General features: G+C 41.7%; 1 protein-coding gene across 1 annotated transcript in view; it reads left to right on the top strand.

The window, feature by feature from the left end:
- The window catches only part of LOC111873269 (homeobox protein Nkx-2.4), a 137,537-nt gene that overhangs the window by 103,671 nt on the left and 11,435 nt on the right, over positions 1-22,431 (top strand). The gene's annotated exons all lie outside the window — the stretch shown is intronic.

The following is a 22,431-nucleotide window of genomic DNA, read 5'->3' as shown; positions in this document are numbered from 1 at the left end:
AAGCCTGTACTTTTCTTTGAAATTAGCTTAGTGCGGGGGGGGGGGAGTCAAACTGCGTCCACTCGGCACGGCGGCCACTGTAGCCTATTGTAGCCTGCCCCGGGTGACTAAGATGATGGAGAATTTTGTGGAATGAAGATTGGCAGGGGAAACCGAAGTACTCGGAGAAAACCCGCCGCAGCGCCAATTTGTCCACCACAAATCCCAAATCCCACTTGACCAGACCCGGGATTGAACCCGGGCCGCCGCGGGGGGAAGCCAACTACCAACCGCTATTTAAGATCAATTTTAATATCATCTAATTTAATCTCTAGTCTTTCAAGTGACTTCATCTCTTCAGATTTCCCCACGGAAATGTTGTATGCATTTCTCATGTCCCCCTTGCGAGCACAAGAACATGAGTCATCATAGAGCATCTCTTTTATTTTAAGCTATATGATGGCATATCTATCTATCTATCTATCTATCTATCTATCTATCTATCTGTTTGTCCATCCATCCATCCATCCATCCATGCATCCATATATTTGTCTGCTGCTCAACCGTCTTTGTTGGACATTGGCCGCTTTTTCAGTTTCTTAATAATATACACAATCAGTATGACTCCTTGCATGGGGGATCAGCAAGTCGCAAGTCTGCTACCTACACATAGAATAAACGTACACAACACAGACTTCCATGCTTTGTTTGGGATTCGAACCCACGATCCCATCGTTCGAGCGAGCGAAGACGGTTCATGCCTTAGACCCTGGGGCCACTGTGAACGGCCATAACTCTTATAGCGGTGTAAATTAACAAAGTCGGATGGACCACAAAGTGATGTTATCTTTTTTAAAATACTGTTTCTTAGAATAGGTGTTATATTTTGAATTTATTAGTTCTTAATACGTAGAATAATTTCAACTTCTTCTTGCCTCCAACCCTCGGAACCAAATGACATACACAATTCTGTGAGAAAAAAAAAATCCAATTTTTTTATCGGGAAAATATGGGTCTCCTTATATTCGGGTTTATACGGCACTCCACGAGCAACGTTGCTTGGCCTTGTGTTGTCGGCCACTAACTTGACTTGCGTCTCCTCACCCTGCCCATTAAATCTCTTCGTTCTATCCGACTGACTCAACCAGAGGAAACAGAAATGAGTCTTTTGTCATGTAACGCTTTCTAAGGACAGCTCTGAACGCTGTCTCGTGTGTATACACTCGGTGGACTAGTAAAATACGGGTGCGGTTAAGTTTCGGTAAGCTACTGGCTAATGTGTAATCACGTGAGCAAAGAACGTGTTTCTCTCTATGTCTGTAGCTGACGGCATTCAGATACATTCCGAAATGTATGATATGTTATTCTATAAACTTATCAAGAAATTCAGTGTTTCCCTGAAAGCACAGGGAATTAATCTTGAATACATTGGTCATCAGTTAGTAACCGAAAGAATCGACTCCATTGGTCACAGGCTTCTTTGAGCAATTGCTTATTATCAGTTACAAATAATCAAGAAATTTCAAACTATTAAATCTTGTAGTTTAATACCGTCACAATCAATGTCCTGAATCTAACCTAATTCTTAATCAGTTTAGTGAAAATCTAACCTTACCAACATATTCAACACTAATTTTAATATTATCCTCATAAAGGTAAAGCTATCCCTGTAACAGGTCATGAAGACCCATAGGGATGTCAGATGTCAAGGTTCCATATTTTTTAGACAATTGGCACACAGATGGCGGTGAGGTTGTCAGCCTTACGCGCCGGCCGCCCTTTATCCCTGAGGAAGATTTCTGGTAATCATTTCTGTTCAAGGCTGAGTCGAACCCAGGGTCATATTGCGGCTGGAAGGATTAGGTAAATTAAAAAATATACCTCACTGGGACTCGAACCCGCGACCTTCCGGCTTGTAGCATAGTGCCTCAACCAACTATGCTACCGCGTGCCCCAACCTCATACAATTTGTTCAACGGTCGAGGAAACTCGGCATCAACGCACAGCGGAAAGAACATTTTTCCCAGAATGCTCCTGTAACTGCCGATAGCAGAATGAGTCAATGGCGCTGATAAACGCGTGCCGTCAGGTGGTCTGTTTTTGTCATCGCAGTGAGTCGCATTAATAGTCTGTCTTTGTTAGAGGTGTCGATAGGCTGTCGATGTTTATACTGAAATGAAGTTCACTATTGAACTATGTTTGTTAATTGTCGAAACTTTAGCAAGGAAAAGCTTACAGGAAATGTATCAGTAATTTTCGTTGTAAATATCCTGACTCGCCAGTACCCACAAAGTCGTCTATCCAAGTTTGTGAAAAAGTGGAGGGGCCTCAGGTTAATTGTAACATAAAGAAGCAATCGAAGAGGATTGTGCAGACAATCGGGATATTGAGGCACGACTTCATATCAGTCCTCGAAAATCGTTAAGACGCTTAGCACAGGAAACCGGTGTTTCGCTACTGTCTGCTTTCACAGCCACAAAATTAATCAAATTTCGCCCGTATAAAATAACATTTGTGCATGAGCTGAAGCAACCAGATTATGCAGCTAGAATTCGTTTTTGCAACTGGCTGCTGCAAAATGTGCACGATGAAATTGTGGATCCACAGCTTCTGTTCTGTTCGTGGTTTCACGTTAGTGGTCATGTCTATGCACACAATGTAAGAATATGGAGCGATGAAAATCCTCACGCTATACAGCAAGTGCCATTACATAGTGAAAAGGTGGGGGTGTGGTGTGTTGTAAGTCCGTGGTGAATCACTGGCCCCTTATTTTTCCACGAAACTGTGAACCCTGACCACTACGTTAATGATATACTTAATCCATTCTTCAATCAGATGACTGCTGAAGACAATATGGGTATTTTCAGCATGATAACGCTACAGCATATACGGCTAATGCAACCATGGTAGCAATACGAGAAGTGTTTGAAGACAGAATAATCAGCAGGGGACTGTGGCCTCCCAGATCTTCAGATATAATTTCTTTTTGCGATTTTTATCTTTGGAGAAACGTGAAGGGAAAAGTCTACAAGAATCCTCGCAGCACTGAAGCTATGCAGAATGAAATAACATTCCACTTTTCAGAAGCTTGGATACACACGACTTTGTGGGAACTGATGAGTCAAGCTATTTACGACGAAATATTATATTTTCTGCAAGTTTTTCCTTGCAAATTTTCGACAATAAACACATGTTGTTCAGTAGTGAACTTCATTTCAGTGTAATTATCGACCGGCTATCGACACCTCTAACAAAGACTGGCTATCAATGAGACTTACTGCAGTGACAAGATCAGACCACCTGACTGAGTGCGTTTATCAACGCTTATTATTCATTCTGCTATCAGAAGTTACAGCAGCAATCTGTGAGAAATGCTGTGTCCGCTGTGCTCTATTCCCTGGTTTCCTCGATGGTTGAACGCCCTGTATTTTAAGGTCTCACAAGTCGTCTATTCTTTTTAGGTTTTGAACCAAATTCCTGTATGCATTTCTCGTTCTCATTTGCGCTACATATCCAGGCAATCTCGTTCTTATTGACACATCCTTTCCAAACGCCCAAGTCTTGAAGTTCTCTCTTTCTGCTACTTTCTTGTCTGCTTTCTCAATTCTCTCTTATGCATCGAAGATGGAGGCAACAGGTTCCTCCAAAACGTCTCTAAACTTATACCAGACTAAATGGCGTCACAGTCACTGTCGTGAGAACCTCAAAACTCACAATCCGTCTATTTTATTACATGAGTGGAAGAAGAACATGGCCGTCCAAGACAGAGAGGGGAAGATGAAGCCGGAACAGGAAGGTTTCTTATGCTCTAAAGCGAAGATGATGACGATCCATTCCAGTACTGAAACTGACTGTGATCCTCAAAAGTTTCTTAAATATTTCAGATATGTTTATACATGCAGCTTTCCTTACAGATGACGCTTAATCAGCATATTTCATGTTGCAATGCGTCAATCTCACGGCTGCGTGTCTCGTCTGCTGAGGAATACCAGAAGTCCCAAGGTCGAACAGTGTCACGGATGAGTGACCACCACATGTCATACGGTCCAGGAGACGGAACTGGGAAACCAGACTAGACTCACATGAAGGGGCACATTTTAAAGATGGCGTGCCAAAATTGAATGAAACGACTATTAAGCGCGTGCGCCTTTGTCCTTATGCATTTAAGTTTTCCGCAATATGGGATCTTGTAGATATTAATCTTGTATACCAATAAAAATAGGCATTTATAACGCGTCATTGCAGAATTCCATAGAACAAATTGCAGTAACTGATTGCATAAGGAATTTCGTGTGGTTGTCATGTTTTTTATTCGTTATATTCCGGAAAATGTAGGTCTACTTCATTGACAGCTGTAATCTATCTGTGTTCCTAATTAAGCACCACGCAATGAAGGCGTGAGGGAATAAACTTTTCTTAACGTTGGCACTACTTGGAAGTGAACTGTCAAGTTTATTCCTACACCGCTTTACACCAGTGCCCATTGGATGGGAAAATGAGTGAGGCCTAGAGCAGCCTTGGACAGCAGCTGTGCACAATATTATCCTGTGCCTGTCATGATTTAGACAGAGACTCCCCGATCTTCCAGACCTTAGCCTAGTCTCTATACCGACTGAGCTATCCCGGCTCCGCTCAATCACTATAAACAATTGAAAGCCCCCCCCCCTTAAATAGCTCTAGTAATTGTACCACCACACAAGCTCACACAGACATCATGTTGGTACTTTTCAAGGCAAAAGATTTAATCCTAAGATTAGGTGATCTCCAGTGGCCTCATACTCGTGCATATTTTCTAGCATCTCACACAAAGTTCATATGTCCATTATTGAATCATATGGTCCTGACCGTCAGATGGACAGATATACAACTTGAAAAGAGCTTTCAAAATAATTCCTCTTGAATCAGAATCCTGGGAATTTAGACACATTCCTGTGCAGAGTAAAATTGTGTACAATAAGCCCACTACACACTGACGACGTAAATAAGCTGAGCCAAATATTTTTTTTTTTCAATAAAACAATTTTTAGACCGTAAACCGTATTTATAGCGCATGCTCAAAATATGTGTAATATAACCGGAATATTTGATTGACTCTCTCCTCCCCCTTCCTCCCACTCTTCCTCTCTGTGGCTCAACAGCCTTTTGGACTTCAGCCGCTTTTCAGTTCTTGATCCTATACAGAGTCAGCCCGTCGCAAGGATATTACCTACACACAGAACAACACAAACACAAACACAAAATAAGCGCAAACAACACAAACGTCCATGTTTTGAGTTGAATTCGAACCCAGGATATCAGCGTTCGAGCGAGAGAAGACAGTTCATGCCTTAGACAGAGCGGCCACTGTGATTAGCAACAGAAAGAACAGGCCGTATAGGCCCATATGGTTGTGAAACGTCGATGCTCCTACCTTTTCTAGACACTTAGCTCACAGATGGAGGTGAGGTTGTCAGCCTTACGTACCGGCCGCCTTCACCCCCAGGAAAATTCCTAGTACTCATTTCTGTTAGAGGCTGTGTCGACACCAGGGCCATAGTGACGCTGGAAAGATTAGGTCAATTAAAAAATTTCAATGACCTTATCGGTACACGAACACGCGATCTACGGGCTTGTAGTATAGTGCCTCAACCAACTACGCTACCATGGCCGCTCCATAGATCAAGCGGTTAGTCGCTGGCTTCCCCCCGCGGCGGCCCGAGTTCGATCCCGGGTCTGTTCAAGTGGGATTTGTGGTGGACAAAGTGGCGCTGGGGCGGGTTTTCTCCAAGTACTTCAGTTTCCCCTACCAATCTTCATTCCACGAAATTCTCCATCATCATAATCACCCGGGGCAGGCTACAATAGGCCAATCAGTGGCCACCGTGCCGAGTGGACCCAGTTGGACTCCACCCCCCACTAAGCGAATTAGAAATTTAATTAAGAAAACTACTCTACCACGTACCTCCTGTGATGGACTTACATGACAATAAATAAGGGATAACAGTAAAAAATTCGCCACTGTCGGATTACGTGACGTCCTTATCACTAGATTGCATGCAATACTTGGGTGGACTCAGGTTCACATGCTCTGTCTGTGCGTGACAAACCGCTTATCACGTGCTGCCTGGTCTGATCTCTACATTATTCCCCCCTAGAATTTAGTTTTGTCGCTGATATAACAATATAATGTGAACCCAAATTATCGTGCAAGAATTCGGGAACTGACTTTCGGATGGGTCTGACTATGTAACTTGCAGCATACAAAAGCCTACAAGAGCCTGCAATTGTTTGTTCAGTCGAGTATACATAGGGAGATCTTTTTTAAATAAAAAAGTAGTATTTATTTATTGGTACACGGGAATGACGAGTATAGGAGCGGTAAAAGCGGAAGCCTGATGGAGCAATTCAGAGGCATGACAGCTCGTTATATGGCAATAATGTCAACCCCACGACTATCCGGCAATCTGTTTAACAAGGCTTTGATGTGCTGCTACACACTGAGTCGGCACATACGCTGATAAACTGTCTAAGTGGAAAAATGACATAAACTGCCTCCCTGCAATTTTTGCAATAGGAAAACATCAGAACGTTGTTTTTTGTTATGCGTTTTACGTGGTTGTATGGGTATAACTATGTTCACATACAAAAAATTGTTTGCATCTGAATCATGAAGTGTCTAATTTCAATGGAACGAATTAGCCTGATTTTCACTTAATCTCAACGAGACGAATTAACCTGATTTTCACTTGATTCCAATGGGACGAATTAGCCTGATTTTCGCTCAATTTCAGCTATACGAATTAACCTAATTTTTACTTAATTTCGGTGGGACGAATTACACTGATTTTCACTTAATTTCAATGGGACGAATTAGCCTGATTTTCACTTGATTCCAATAGGGCGAATTAGCCTGATTTTCGCTCAATTTCAGCTATACGAATTAACTTAATTTTCACTTAATTTCGGTGGGACGAATTACACTGATTTTCACTTAATTTCAATGGGACGAATTAGCCTTATTTTCACTTAAGTCAGTTACTTTTATTTTTTTTTCTTGGCAATACAGCCCCAGTGGGCCTAGGCCTACTTCCATGAACTTCTCCGTAAGTCAGTTACTTAGTTAACTAAATAACATTATATTACACAACATACAAAATCATTGACTTGGCTAGGTGATTAGATAAGCGAACCTGCTTCGTGTTAGAGTGGTCATGGGTTCATGCATCTCCTAAGGGTTATTATTCAGACCGCTTTCAGGGGTGCCTTCCATCTCTTCAGGAAATTCTGAAAATTACCTGAAATTAGGTAATGGTAGCTTTTTTCATTATTGCTTCTAATTACATTATTTAAGTTATCCTGTAATGGTAGCTTTTTTCATTATTGCTTCTAATTACATCATTTAAGTTATCCTATCATTTAATCCCATACGTCATGCAGCCATGAATCCGAAAAGTTCTTAAATAGTCCAAGAACAAATCTTGTTATCTATTCACAAAAGAATAACGATACGCATCAGGCTTCTTGAAATTACTCGTAACATAAATAAACATGGGAAGATTAAGATATTCCCTTTTATTTTTGATCATTATCAGCATTATCAAATGGATCCAGTGGGTGTTTAAGATCCTTATGAATTTGATGCTTTTAAACTTAAATCTATAACTAACCAAATAATTTCATCAACAAACTACATAAAGAAACACCAGAACCCGAAATTTCACCGGCCACAATTCCGAGCCAAATACTTTACACGTATATCAATTTCTTATTAACTGGTCTCGCAAGATCCATTGTAAGAACATTCTCCCTTCTTTTCGAAATAATCACTTTCAGAGGGGCTTGCCCAGGAATGTAGAACTGTAGACACTGATTCTTTGACTTATATAGCAAAATGTCCAGTCAACTGCAGCATTCTCCTTTTGAAAACAGCCGGTCAGGTGTCTAGGTCTAACTCATGAATTCCTCTGTCAGGCAAACAATTTCCTGCTGCAATATTTTGTCGCAGAAATGAAGGAAGGGGAACACGATTGTTTAAAATGCAAGCTGAACGGCTAAGCCTAGTCGTTAAGTAGTTTCTCATTATTATGACTGGATTGTAAGTTGCTTAACACTTCAATGTGATGAAGCTGATCTCCATAATATACATTTTTAGAGTCTGGTTGTTACCTCACTGAAAATACAGTTCTTTAGCCTAGGAATCAACTGAAACTAAAAATTTCTCCCTTTACGCCAAATGTTGAGTTCTTTAACGTTAAATCCGATGGTATATATGATTTACCACTGCCCATTCACGAGTTATATATAAAGTATATATGCGTGCATGTATTACCTATATACTATGTATAACTCGTATAACAGAAGTCGATTATTTCGCTGAATATAACTGACCGGCCAATGTGTGGTACACTGTATTGAAGGTAGGGGCAAAATTATTGAGCTATTTTTCGTCATTTAAATGGAGATATCATCCATGTCCCCATGTATCTGTTCCCCTTACCCACTAAACAGCTTTTGAACCAACTGATTTTCAAGATACGAGTTTTGCAGACTATCCTACTCTTCGTATCGCTTTTAATTTCGGGCTGTAAATATTATCAAGGCTAAAAGGAAGAAATACGAATTTCTGACGTTGAAACAACACTCGTGGAATCTGTTTTGGCAGTTAATTTTCTATGCTCTTTCTTTGCTACAACTTAAAAGACACAAACACAGCAGTCACATGACATACCCATTTAGATTTCAGTTCTGTGATGACTGGTGAGCTATAGAGACACGTCATGATACCGATGATTTGTACCAAAATTTGTAGGTATGCACTTACAAATCTTGCATCACAAATTATTCGTATGTCTGGTAAAGGTGAAGTTGTCTCTGTGCTTAACTAATTAAGCACTACACCATGAAGGCGTACGAGGGAGTGGATTAGATCCATATTTTCTTGACCTCGGCACTAGCTGGAGGTGAGTGGTCAGCTTCACGCCCCTGCCTCTTTAACCCTTGGGAAAGAGCCCCCTTACCCATTGGATATATAGGAGGTTGGGTGGACCCCAGAGCCGGTATGGACGACATGGAGATGTGAAAATTCTTGTCCCCACCAGGACTCGAAACGCGAGCCCTTAATAGTCCAGCTCGTAGCCAGTCGCTATACTGACTAAGCTATCCCGGCTCTATTCTCCGTTAGTTAAAAATTAGAAACGTGGTGACAAGCCTAGACAAAGCTCTGCAAGCTATATCTGACACAATTTAATGTAGTGTCAAATAGACTGGTAGAGTCTGTGAAGAAATTGCATAACTAATAATGTAAACATTTAGTATTCTCGCTAGGGCCTCGCCATAGCTCAAGCGGTTAGTCGCTGGCTTCCAACCGCGGCGGCCCGGGTTCGACCACTGGTCTGGTCAAGTGTGATTTGTGGTGGACAAAGTGGCGCTGGGGCAGGTTTTCTCCGTGTACTTCGGTTCCCCCTGCCAATCTTCATTCCACCAATTGCTCCACAATCCCCCTCACCTATCATCTGGGGTGAGAACTGGCCGCAGTACAAGGGACTCCGTCCCACCCCACTAGCAATAAAAAAAATAGTATTCTCGCTGTCGTCTGAAGCGCGTGTGGCGACCCAGAAGAGTATCGAAAATTACTCACTGAGCTTTGGATGCAGTCCTCAGGGACGCCCTAGTAGATCTTGGAGAACTTCTGCTACTCTCCTCTCCCACACTCCCATTCCCGCTCTCCTAGAGCACAGACTTTCCCCCTTCCCTCTCACGCCCCTCCTTTCTCTCCTTGTACGGGGCGCACGCAGGATTTGAGCAGAGTTGTTTTCTGAATATCCCATTATACTCCGATGTTGCGACGTGTCTTGCATGCGGCTAGGATTTCCGATTTCAGTGGAGGGATGCACGATCCCTTACGCTTATACGTGTCCCTTATGTTGTTACGTTCATGGCCGTGGCCGCGCCATAGCTCAAGAGGTTAGTCGCTGGCTTCCCACCGCTGCGGCCAGGGTTCGATCCCTGGTCTTGTGAAGTAGGATTTGTGGAGGATAAAGTGGCGCTGGGGCAGGTTTTCTCCGAGTACTTCGGTTTCCCTTGCCAATCTTCATTCTACCAATTGCTCCACAATCACCCTCACCTATCACCTGGGGCTGGTACAATAGGCCAGAATTGGCCGCAGTACAAGCGACTTAGTCCCACCCCACTAGCCTTAAAAGAAATGTTCATGGCCGACTTGCATTGACGCTGCGGCTATTGTCACTACTGCTGTTACCGCTGATACTATTGTTGTCATTGTGACTCCACTTCCCTTCCGTTTCTGGGCATCAGTCTGCAGCTAATGCCAAGGTCAAGAAGAAGTGGATCTATACATCCACTCTCCCATACGTCTTTATGCCGTAGTGCTCAATTAGCTGAGAACAGGGGCAATTTTATCGTTTTGCCTTTCTATGGGCATTTGTCAGCGTTCCTGCAATTAATTCCACGGAAACAAGAGCCTTTCTTGGGGACCGAATAATAGTTAAGCTAATTAAGGGATTCTCCGATGACTCATTACCTTCTTCACGAGAGCCTCACCGGTTCCTAAAGCAGCCCTCATTCTCACATTCCATTTGCTTAAGATGCATGCTAATAGTGTCCTCCCATCTGTGACTAAGAGTCTTCCAAGTGGTCTCTTCCCTTCAGGTTGTCCGAGTAAATTTTCTGTACATTTCTCATCTCTTCCATGCGTGGTACATGCTCCGTTTATCTCACAGTCCTTGATCTGATCACCGAAAGTCCAAAATAATCCGATAACAGAAACCTAGGCACTGTTAACAGAAACATAGAAAGGGCTCGACAACGAAAGAAAGAAGGAGGAAAAAGAAAAATATATATAACAACAAAGAGAGAAAGAGGATCTGAGATCTGCTAGGAGCCGGGATAACGCAGCCGGTATAGCAGCTGGCTACTGGCTGGACAAGAGAGGGCTCGGAGTTGGAGTGCCGGTAGGGTCAAGAAATTTTCTTCTCCACGTCGTCTGGGGTTCACCCACCTCTTATCCAATGAGTACCGGGGGATATTTACACGAGGATAAAGCGGCCGTGGCGTGAAGCTGATCATTCACTTCCAGCTAGTGCCGAGATCAAGAAAATGTGGATCTATATATCCATTCCCACATACACCTTCATGGTGTAGTGCTTAATTAGCTAAGCACGGGGACAACTTTACCTTAACTTTATCTAAGTTCGGCTATCTAGCCCTAGATTTAGAAACAGTTGAGCGAGCCTATCGGTGCGACAGTGTGTGTTATATCACTTTTTCATTCCACTCTTCACATATATTATTCACATACAACGTAGTGGGCTAGCAATTACAATTCGTATAGGCCTATATATATAAAGTTCTACTGTATACCTATCCATAGCATACGTTGCTATGGACACATGAAATACAGTAGAAAATATTACAGCAGTACACACAAAATATTCATCATGTGATGCATGCACTTGTCTTCTCCATCCGCTCGTTCTCCCTCCCCCTAAACCTCTCCACGCACCCTACCACTACAAAATTCGATAATATTGCTCAAACGAGTTCCACTTATAAAATGTATAGGCTATGTTGCTGATGGCAGCGCGATGCCTGAATATAAATATGCTATAGGCATATCCAATATTCAATGGCCTTTGTCATAATATTGGGCAGAAGTGGGAGGGGAGGAAATGCGATTTATATGAATTGGATTTCGGAGTTTACAGCTTGTATTGTCGTTGTGCTAATTTATTAGTCTCCTTTGTTTGTTTGTTAGTATATGTGACTGTTGCCGGTCACGGTAGCCGAGCGGTCTAAGGCACGTACTATCTTCGCTCGCTTTGAAACCGGGATCATGGGTTCGAAGCCCACTCAGGGCACGGAGGTTTAGTTTGTGTGTGTGTGCGTTTTTCTGTGTTTGTGTACAGGTAGAGGCCTTGCGACGAGCTGATCACCCGCCCAAGGAGTCCTACCGAATGTGTAAGATCTAGAAAAACCGAAGTGAACGGAGAAGTTCATGGAGGTAGACCTAGGCCAACTGGGGCTGTAGTCCCAAGGAAAAAGAAATGCGATTGTCAGGATTTACATGCAACAAAATACATCATATCGACTTGTTCATAAACCACGAGTTATCATGTTCCTACACTGTACAATTCATTTTTATTTTCTTGACATGATCTTAGTCCGTGATAGCAATGAAGGTCACAGTGGGAGAGATTGCCTAGTTTGGAAATTAGATTCCCGTAGTGTGCCGAATATAAATACTTCGATTGGAGAGGCATGTTGACCATTTGGTTCCGAATACGTAGGCGGTTAGGAAGCTTAAGAATTCAAGCTGTTATTCCAGTAGTTGACGTTGACATGCTGCATCGCATAAGGATGGAGCGTGAATATCGTTTGGACATTGTACGTGTGACGAAATGGTACCCATGTTGATTCTCTTGCAGATGTTGCACAAACAATGTGTCTACGTATTTTCATACAGCTCTTATTCACGAGTAGAGTTGTATAGATAATTCATATTCACCCTGTATTACAAATACGAGACACTTAGAACAACGATTCCGTCAATCTTTTATTCTCAGGCTCCGCCGAAGTGAATAAAAAACGTTTGGGGCCTCCAGCCTATAAATATAACTGACATGAGAAGCAAGCGGCCTCCGTAGTCTAGGGTTAACGTTCCCACCTCATGACTCAGGCGGATGACGTGGAATTTTTAAGGAAAAATTCAGGGAACAAGTCCTCCGGGAGGGACTTTAAGCCGTTGGTCCAGTGTCGTAGATTTAGGGCACGTAAAAGATCCTCATGTCTCTAGGAGACCTCTGAGAAAATTAGGCAACAATTTCCCGGCCAAGTAGTTTTTAATGCCTCTGGTAGATGGGGGAAATATCAGGTACAGACGGCCGATCTCGTTGGCTGAACGGGGCTGATAGCACGCACCAGTACCGGTAGGGTATGGCGACAGTAGAAATGAAAGGGGGACCCACAATGGACCAATAACTGGTCTAAGTGAATGGGGAAACACACCCCCTCTAATAATAATAATAATAATAATACATGAGAAGAAGCACTTTTAACTTTAATTAGTAGTGAAAACTGACGATGTATGAGGCAATTTCGCTCCAAAATTTTATGTTTGCTATTTAAGGTGGCCTTTTAGGACTAAAATTAATTCAGTGCTTTTCCCTGTTGTTTCCAGGGATCTCTAAGTGAGTGCAGCTCTCCCTCTGGGAAATGCCTGCTTGGAGAAGAAGGAATGTGTTAACTGGATTCAGCCAGCTCATGATAGAAAGCCAGTGGCGGACTCTTGTGAACACGGTAATGAACAGTGGTGCTCCGTAAAATGCTAGTAGAATCTGGAATAGATACGCGACTAGAAGGTAATACTCCATGAAGTTAGGTTAGGTTAGGTTAGGTTTGTAGTGGCAATAACAATTCACTGATGGGAAGCCGCCAATTGTGCAGCCACTCAAGGACTTCTGAGCATTTTACGGAACCCGAAGGCTCATTACAGTGTTCACAAGAGCTCTCCACTGGTCCCTATCCTGAGCCAGATTAATTCAATCTGTACCATCCAATTCTATCTCTCCGAGATCAATTTTCATACTGTCCACCCACCTACTTCTTGGTCTTCCTAGTGGTCTCCTTCCTCCTGGCTTTCCCATTAATATCCTATTTGCATTCATATGATCCCATTCGTTCTACATGTCCTTCCCATCTCATCATCCTTACTTGATCATTCTAATTATACTTGGGAAACCAAAACTATGATGTATAAAGTACTTATAAGTTCAGTGCTATCTTATGCCTCTGAGACCTGGCCACTGTCAAGATCGGATGAAAGACTGTTAAGTATATTTGAAAGGAGTATCCTGAGATATATCTTTGGACCAGTGGAAGAAAATGGAATATGGAGGAAGAGGTATAACCATGAGCTATAAAAACTATTTAATGAACCGGACATTTTTGGATTTATAAAGGTGAAAAAGCTTGAATGGGCTGGGCACATAATACGTGCCAGCGAGAATAGAACGATTAAGGAAAAACTTAATACTAAACCAGAAGGAAATAGGAAAGTGGGAAGACCAAGATTGAGATGGGAAGAATGTGTGTGGCAGGACATAAGAATTTTGGGTATAAAGAACTGGAGGAATGTAGCATCGAATGGAGAAGAATGGCGAGCAATCCTGAGGAAGGCCGGGGCTTAAAAAGGGTTGTCGTGCCAGTGACGATGATGGTGATGATGAATTATACTTGGACAAGAGTAAAATTTATGGCAATAACAACTACATAATTTTTTACGAATTCTTCAACCGGATGAAAGATGGGGGTATATTTATTACTCGCCAAGAGTATGTTTAAAATACGGATGTAATAATATATACGCTATCGTTTGTTGTGTAGGAAGATAACGTAAATGAGATATTTTAAAATGTTCCATTGACATATTTAACTGATAAGTAAACCTTATGACTAATCTATATTTCACACTTTTATTCCTAATAAATTTATCGTTCATAAGAACATGCAAGAAAACGGAAGGCTAATTGGATTGGTCATGTTTTACGCAGAAACTGCCTTCTAAAAGAAGTTATCGAAGGAAAGATAGAGGGGCGGATAGAAGAGACAAGAAGACGAGGAAGAAGACGTAAGAAGATGCTGGATGACCTTGGGGACAGAAGAGGATACTGTCATTTGAAGGAGAAAGCTCTAGATCGCATTAAATGGAGGAATTGTTTTGGAAGAGACTGTGGATCTGTCGTCTTGACAGATTATTGATGATGATGATGAAGAACATGCAATACAGTTCCACAGACTTGAAGAGTTACAGTTTTTTAATTACTCCAGTGTTAAGGCATCTAAGTACTCAGGCCTACGTGTCACCAAGCAACTGGACAAGGAAGACATGTATGCATTCTCATAGCAGCCTGTGTAACTGCAATTTGAAGCCAATCCTCTGCTAGATAACAGTATATTGCCTCTTTCACATAAAATGAGACACATCTTCAATCTTTCATACTCATTTCGTCAGGCCGACATCTGGCATTATATCTCGTCATCCCACACAGAAGTTATTTTTGGCAAACATATAAGCTGAAATTGTCACTAGGTGCTGGCGGGTGTGCAGCGAGATCACTACAGACTGAGATCACTAGTCCCGACGGCCATTAACGTACTCGTCTACCGGGATTTTTGTGCGTTCTCCTGTGATGGAGGAGGGCTTGAGGTAATTTGATCCGCCGTCCTAGAAATCCTATTGATTATCTTCATAAGGAATTTGCAAGCCTGTGCAACAGAGATGTCCCTGGAACGAATTCCGATAAAGCGACAAAGAAGCAGAAGAAAAAGAAGAAGAAGAAGAGGAGTAGGAAGAGGAAGAAGACAGTAATTCTAGTCCTATGAAATTATTATAGGCTCCTGAATGTAGTTACGTAATGTAATTAGTTGCTTAATATGAGACACTCCCGTTCTTACGTAACAGAAATATTCTCTTTAGTGGTTCTGTTATTGGCCGAGCACAGTCGCCGCGCAGTTTGAGGCATGGACTGCCTTCGCTCGCTCGAACACTGGGATCGTGGGTTCGTATCAGACTATAGGCATGGATGTCTTTTGGTGTTTATGTTATTCTGTGTGTAGGTAGCGACGTTGAGAAAGGCTGATCCCCCGTCTAAGGAGTCCTACCGACTGTGTATAGATTACGAAACTGAAGAAGCGGCGAAGGTCCAAAAAGGTTGTAGGGCCATAGGTAGATAAATAGGTTTTCTATTGTAAAATAACACCACCCCAAAAATGTTAATGAATTTGAATTAGATATAAACTCACTGGTTAATGTACTTTCAATAGGACAGTTAATCGTATACTACACACAAATGTCTATCTACTCTATAGCCCTTGTAGACCTTGGCCACTTTTTCAGTTTCTTAATCCTATAAACAGTCGGTAGAACTCTTTGGACGGGTGATCAGCCTGTCGAAAGGCCGCTACCTACACAGAGAAGAATATAGACACAGAAAAAAAGCACTCAGACATCCATGCCTCTAGTGGGATTCGAACCCACGATCCTACTGTTCGAGCGAGCGAAGACGGTTCATGCTTTATACCGCGCGCCCACTGTGATGGGCAGATACATCTGGAAGGTAGGTTAGAAACACTGTAAGACCCTTCACTTGGTGAAAATTAATTGCTGTATAGTTGACACCTGCATAAAACATTAAGCTACCAAACTTCAAGAAGAAACTAAATAATATGTAGTCTGCTGTAGCTTTCACTGCTTCTGGAAGCATTTTCCTTTATCATATTTCATACGTTTTATTTTCTTGTAGGTCTGAGTAAGTTCAAGGGCACGTTCTTTTTAACTGCTTTTGCGGAATGTGCTTATGACATGTAAATGTAGGGCATATAATTCGTTTAATTTGGACGTTAGGTAGACAAGAATCATTGTCCGTACAGAGGCAGACTACGAAGTTACGTAATTATTTACTCACGAGTTCGCCTCAACTCCCCGTGTACATCGAAGCATTTGAAGGAAGATAAGCGTCATGGGTTTTCCCGACAAATTAATGACGACATTAGAGGGATCAGCCGGTCACGGTAGCCGAGCGGTCTAAGGCATGTACTGTCTTCACTCGCTTGGAAACCGGGATCATGGGTTCGAATCCCACTCAGAGCATGGATGTTAAATTTGTGTGTGTGCGTTCTTCTGTGTTTGTATACATGTAGAGGCCTTGCGACGAGCTGATCATCCACCCAAGGAGTCCTACCGAATGCGTAAGATCTAGAAAAGCCGAAGTGAACGGAGAAGTTCATGGAGGTAGGCCTAGGCCCACTGGGACTGTAGTGCCAAGGAAAAAAAAATAGAGGGATCATGCGAGTCCATTCTCTTCTTAGGTCGCCATTAATCGGACAGCGACCATAATACAGTTGCCTGGTGAAGATAAAAATACAAGATCTTACACAGAATTGGGCCCTTTACACATTCATGTCCGTCACAGCGTTTGGGTTCATCTCATTTGTGACCGTTCTCAAATATATGACTCTTTAGGGAATGCATAAATCTGCATGTTAATTCAACTGAATTTAATTGATTTCTTTATTTATTTATTTACACGATTATTGAATAGCCCAAAGGCTAATTAGACAGCAAGCACGAGCAAACGAAAGTAGAGGCCATGTTCGTGTCTACCTAATGTTATCACTATGAAGCTTGACACAAAGACACGAACAATTCGTAAGATTAATAAAGAGACCTGGAAAATAATTACATTGGTTGGATACTTAAAACAGGTAAAGTTCAAGCAAAAGACAAAGTTTCCCTGTCCTTAACTAATTAAGCACTAGGCCATGAAGACGTATAGAGCAGCCGATATATAGATCCACATTTTCTTGACCTTGGCACCAGCTGGAGGTGAGTGGTCAGCTTCAGGTCCCAGCCGCTTTACCTCCTAGAGAGGGCCCCAAGTGCCCATTGTATAAGGGGTTGGGTGGACTCCAGAGCGGGTTTCAACGACGTGGAGAAGAGAAAATTCTTCCTTCTAGCGGGACTCGAAGTCCGACCACTCAGTCGTCCAGCCTGCAGCCAGTCACTATACTGACTACGCTCAATAGTTTATACTTTTGACGTGAATTAATAGGCAAAAAGTAAAATTCATTAATAAGATTTGAAAGACAGAATAACTATTTGAGTTATTTCTCAATTCCATAAATATTTAGTAGATTTTTTCCCCTTGGCACTACAGCCCCAGTGGGCCTAGGCCTACCTCCATGAACTTCTCCGATTTAGTAAATTATTTACGGACAAAATGTACACCGTCAAGAAGTTGTCTGCACTTATTTCATATATTCTTAAATTCTTGCAGAAAAGTGAATACTGGCTTTCTAAAATTCTGCGGATAGTGGATGCAATTAGCAGAAGAGACCATCTGAATATAAACATTGAAATTTCATTTATACGTGTCTACTGAGGCCTGTCTTTCATGCGGTTCAGACAATATGAATTTTCCCCCATACACGTCAATACAAATTAACCAAAGGAAGGCTTTGGTCTGTCCAGCAGGTCATGTTCTCAGTTTCCTTTCCTAAATTTCGATGTTAATTGATGAGATTATATGGGGAACCAAGTGCACGGTGCATGAAACCTGTTCCCATGCTGGCGGATGTTGCCAAAAGAAAGGATATTTTCATATTAAAATTCCAAGCTCCTAGGAGACACAAATCACGTTGCTAAGTAACTCGCTTCTCGCCTATGTCATGAATGATGGAGTGAAGCAAGAACTTGTACTTGAGACCTCAGCTGAAGGGCTGGAGGGCCACTCTCCGAACCCACAGCATCCCGTAGCATTACTTCAGCACAAAGGATCCGTAGGTACCGGATACAGAATTGTTATTTCCCGCCCGTATTGATGTCGTCCGCGGAAGTTAGATTTGTTACGGTTCTTTGTTTCTCTCTTCATAGCGTTCTGACATCAAACTGAATCCCGAAGAGTAACAGGACATTTTTTTTAAATATATTAATTAAAGACTGGGTAACCCAGAGCTTAATTACAATTAAAACTAGTTGGATAACGAAGGATTAATTATTTCTAATCCTAATATACTACGTGCCGGTCACGGTAGCCGAGCAGTCTAAGGCAAGTACTGTCTTCGCTCGCTTGGAAACCGGGATCGTGGGTTCGAATCCCACTCAGGGCATTGATGTTAATTTGTGTGTGTGTTTTTCTGTGTTTGTGTACAGGTAGAGGCCTTGCGACGAGCTGATCACCCGCCCAAGGAGTCCTACCGAATGTGTAAGATCTAGAAAAACCGAAGTGAACGGAGAATTTCATGGAGGTAGGCCTAGGCCCACTGGGGCTGTAGGGCCAAGGAAAAAAAATATATACTACGTAAATTAAAACTAAGTCACTTTCACTGAATTACTTAGTACTTTAACATTTAACTAGTTCGAACGGTTTCTTCCGTTTGAGTCGTCTAATGATATTGTTCAAGTTTAGAATTGTGGACGCTTCAATGTTGACATGGTTTTATAGCCTCTTTTCATGAGAGGTGGCGGACTTAGCGATGATATCCGTAACCGTCTCGATCTCAAGGTCACGATGGAGGTACTGTTACGAATGTACCATGGTGCGTTGACAGTACACTTTAGCACTTTGTTCTGATAGCGTTGAATCACTTGAATATTGGATTCACTGGCGCAGCCCCAGAGCTGGATACCGTAACTCCAAACTGGACGTAGAATTTGTTTGTATAATGCAAGTTTATTGTGGATTGATAGCTCAGAATTGCGTCCAAGCAACCAATACATTTTTCTGAACTTATTGTTGATCTAATCACGTTTTTTCTTGATATGCTCTTTCCACCGTAAACTGGCGTCAAGACATTTCGCTGTGTTGGCGTATGGAACTTGAGTGCCATTGATGAAGATCGATTGTTGTGCAGTCCTCTTGTTTGTAAAGTCAATATGTTCCGGCTTGGATTCGGTGAGTTTAATTCGCCATTTTTTTTTTGGTCCAGAGGGCGACTTTGTTTAGAGCTAATTGTAGATTTCTAGTTGAGCTTTCAACAGTCTCGTCTACTGCCATGACTGCTGTATCATCTGCAAACGTGGCTATAGTACTGTTCGATGTAGTTGGCACAGCATTAATATAAAGTAGATATAGGACTGGCCCCAATACACTTCCCTGTGGGACACCAGCCTTGATTATCTTCAGTTCTGCGTACGAGTCTTCGTGTGTGACGCGGAAATACCGATTGGTTAAATAAGATTTTAGGAGTTGATAGAAATGATCGGGTAGGATTGATCTCAATTTGTGAAGTAGGCCTTTATGCCGCACTCTATCAAAAGCTTGTGCAATGTCAAGAAAGACAGCAGAGCACACTCCTTTGTTTTCAAGCGTTTTTTCAATGACGTCAGTGATGCGATGCACCTGGTCAATTGTCGAATGATTTTTTCTAAAGCCAAACTGATGCGTTGGCACTAGGTGTATCTCTTCAATGATGGGTTTAAGACGTTTAAGCACCAGTTTCTCAAATAGCTTAGACATAATCGGCAGTAATGAAATTGGTCGATATGATTCCACTTCGCTTAGATTCTTACCAGGTTTCGGGATCATGATTACTTCAGCAGTTTTCCATGCATTTGGGACATGATTTAGTCGAATGCAAGTATTGATTAACGTGGTCAATTTGACCAAGGCTTTTCTTTTAATGTTCTTGAGAATTTCACCTGTGATAAGAAGAAATCCAGGTGCTTTTTTCGGGTTGAGATTAGTTCTCATTTCTTCTGCAACTTCTTTAGGAGTAACAAGTGGAATCTTCTCCAGAATCATTCGAGTTGAGAACTGGCAATGTATCCGGTCCAGGATTTGGATGGAATCTTTTTTCAGTATATTGTGCAAATATATTTGCTTTCTCAAAATTATTACGAGCCCATCTTCCATCCGTTTTTATGAGTGGTACTTGAGCTATTGGTCTTTTTAAATATTTGTAGCTTTCCAGAGTGAGTACTCAGTGCTACGATCTGGAGTGAGTTCTGTGAAGAACTTGTTAATTGATGATTGTTTGATATTTTTGATTTCCTTGGATAATTGTTGGCTGGCTCTATTGAGAAAGGTTTTATCATGTGGGTTTCTTGATTGTTGCCATTTCCTTCTGAGTTTACGTTTTTCAGCTATTAGGTTTCTTATTTATTTCGGGAAGTTAAGACCTTCTAGTTTTGTTTTGATAACAGGTATACTATTCCATGCAGCTTTCTGAACGGCAGTCGTAAAATCAATCAATTCTTCTTCTAGTTGAGCGGCAGTTTTAAGCGGTACTGATAAATTAATATTACTCTCTAATAGGTAGTTAAAATAGTCCCAGTCTGTGTATTTGTTAGTTAGTACTGGGTTTTGATCTTTTATTATGATTTTATCGCTAATTGTCAGACATATTGGTGAGTGATCTGAATTCAGGTCAAAACCTTCCTCGATTCTAATATAGTTTGACGGGATATTTTTGACACAAAGAAATCAATTAAATCTGGAGTTCTTTTGGATCTGTGGGCCAATACATTGGTTTCCCAGTAGAGACAATCTTACATCCAAAGTTTGCAGCAGCCCTGTATAACTCACGGCCTTTGGTAGTTATGAGCCTTCAGCCCCAGTGGGTGTGTTTGGCATTGAAGTCACCTCCAATAATGAAGCGAATAATGTTTGGTACTCATTGGCGTAGATGTTATATTATGAGTTTCTGTTTTAATGTTTCGACTGTTAAAATTGTGGCTTGGATGCCACGAGTTCCGTATTTCTCTTCTTCGTAATGTCTGATATTGTTTCTGATTAAAATAGCGCTACCTCCACGGGCCGTATTGGCAGGATGAATAGTATGATATGTTATGTAGTTTCTGAATCTAATAGAAGATTCTTTAGTAAAGTGGGTTTCTGATATAAGACATATGTCAATATTCTCTGTGTTCAGGATTACTTGTAGGTCGTGTTGGTGCTGTAGCAATCCGTTCGCATTCCATTCCATTATACGTAAGGAGTTAGCTATTAGTGAGTAGTGGTCATTGTAAGGCTGCTCTCGATTTTATTGAGGCGCAGGTTTTGCTCTTCTAGCATTTGCACTATTTGTGCTAACCTGTTACCGGTATCTGTGGCGTGTTCAGCTTCAGCAATGCTGCAGATGCCACCTGACTATAGGTTTTCTCAGAGTTCTTTTAGGTTCATTGTTGGGAGCTATTCTTACTCTTTGCTTATTTGTTTTAGTTGTTTTAGTTTATTCTTGTAATCTCTAAGTTTTTGGAGTTCTTTAATCACCTCACAACCTCAATAATTTGCTGGATGGTTCTTTCCGCAGTGACAGCATTTGGTTGTGCCAGTTGTGGTTTATCACACTGTGATAACAGGACATTAAACAAGAAAGCATCTCGTGCCGTCAGTACGTGCAGAGTAAAAGCAAGACAAATAATTATACATTTAAGTTCCTCTAGGGGTCTAATGGTGTAACGATACGACATGCAGTATCGTAATTTCGTTGTAGCGTGCATATAGGCCTATGTACTTACTTTGAAAGTGCACTATGTACAAAGAGAATATAATAGAAAATTAGGGTTTAGTATTAATAGGATATTATATAAAACGAAGTTGTATATGACTATGTATGTGTGTTATCTCAGAATATCTGCGTTTTGTGTCGTTCACACGCCTTAGAAATATACAAGGTGTGGCAATAAAGAACCCGGATTACTTTTATGACTCATTTCCGGCCACGTCATTGACGAAGAGGAGGGTAGGGCATTGACCCTTGGACTTCCCTCTACCGTCACACAAAGTTTCATTCACGTGCATCGGTTAGTCTGGCCGCGACCATTGTTAGAAGCGGATCGTGTTTCTGAGCTCCGTCGGAATAATGCTGAGTGCTAATGCAGAACAACGTGCTAACATCAAATTCCTCACAAAACTTGGAAAATCTGCCACTGAAACTTACAATTTGTTGACAGAA

The sequence above is a fragment of the Cryptotermes secundus genome, unplaced genomic scaffold (genome assembly GCF_002891405.2).
Source record: "Cryptotermes secundus unplaced genomic scaffold, Csec_1.0 scaffold131, whole genome shotgun sequence".
In the NCBI taxonomy this organism is placed as follows: domain Eukaryota; kingdom Metazoa; phylum Arthropoda; class Insecta; order Blattodea; family Kalotermitidae; genus Cryptotermes; species Cryptotermes secundus.
This window is presented reverse-complemented; position numbering and strand designations above follow the sequence as displayed.